Here is a 1,358-nt window from a genome sequence, read left to right as displayed (position 1 = left end):
AAAAGATAAAGCCCCGATTGGTGGCACTTTGGTGACAGCTCAGCCGCGCCACTTACTTCTTCAGCGGCAATTCGGCTGCAGGTCCTCCGCTCTGAGAAGGACTGAGGGACCCGCCGCGAAGACCTGGATGTTCCAGCCCCTTCCATTGGCAGCCCCAAGGACCTGCTTCCTTTGCTGGTGCCTGGAGCCGGCCCTGCTCATACCCGGCCCCACTCCAGAGCCCACATCCCTTCCCACACCCCAACCCCCTGCCCCAGCCCTGTGAAAGTGAGCGAGGGTGGGGGAGCACAAGCAATGGGGGAGCTGGGGGGGGGGGTAAGTGGAGAGTGGGGCCTCAGAAAGGGCAGTTTCTCAGGGAAGGGGCGGGACAAGGGTGTTCGGTTTTGTGCGATTAGAAAGTTGTCAACCCTATTGCAGTGACACACGTGGTGCACTGACGTGTTTAGTGCAGTGTTGTCATGTGATAGGTTTCATGCAGTGATGTCACGGTGACACATTTAGCGCTGTGATGTGTCAGTGACATATTTAGCATGGTGATGTCACGGTGACACATTTAGCGCTGTGATGTGTCAGTGACATATTTAGCATGGTGATGTCATGGTGACACATTTAGCGCTGTGATGTGTCAGTGACATATTTAGCATGGTGATGTCATGGTGACAATTTAGCGCTGTGATGTGGCAGTGACATATTTAGCATGGTGATGTCACGGTGACATATTTAGTGCTGTTGATGTCATGTCAGGCTCAGGCAGTGGTTGAGAAATGGGTGGTGGAAGGGATCCAGTCACGAGGGGTCTCGTTCCCTCTGTCTGGACCCCCTTCCCTCTAGGCAGGACCTCAGTTGCTGCCCCCCAAATCTCCTGAGAAAAGGAGGAGAGCGACTTAGGTATATTCAAATCAACCACTGCCTTCACAGCTCTGATTGGCTGCGGTCTGGAAGTTCAAACCGAGCCCCCGCCCCTGGCTCCACACCCGAGGTAGGGCGGTTGGTGGTGACAGTTTGTCTCGAGGCTTTTTTTTTTTTTTTTTTTTTTTGAGGAGGAGGAGTGGGACAAGGGAGGGAAAGGAGAGTCGCCGAGAACCTCAACTGCGCATGGGCAGGATGGCAACGCCTCACACTCGGGAGCGCGAGGCCAGAGCGTCCTAACATTACCGTGACAACCTTCTTCTCACCCAATCAGAAACGTGGCTGAAGCTTGGATCAATGGGACTGAAAATATAATGATTGACAGGTAAGGGGGAGTGGAGAGGCGGGGCTTTCGGGATGTATTTCAACTATAATAAGAAGGCAGGAAGACAGTAATCAGGGTAGGCGTGGGGGGGGCAGGTTGGTTGAGAGCGTTAACAGGGTGAGGT

The sequence above is a fragment of the Chelonoidis abingdonii genome, chromosome 21 (assembly GCF_003597395.2).
Source record: "Chelonoidis abingdonii isolate Lonesome George chromosome 21, CheloAbing_2.0, whole genome shotgun sequence".
In the NCBI taxonomy this organism is placed as follows: domain Eukaryota; kingdom Metazoa; phylum Chordata; order Testudines; family Testudinidae; genus Chelonoidis; species Chelonoidis abingdonii.
This window is presented reverse-complemented; position numbering follows the sequence as displayed.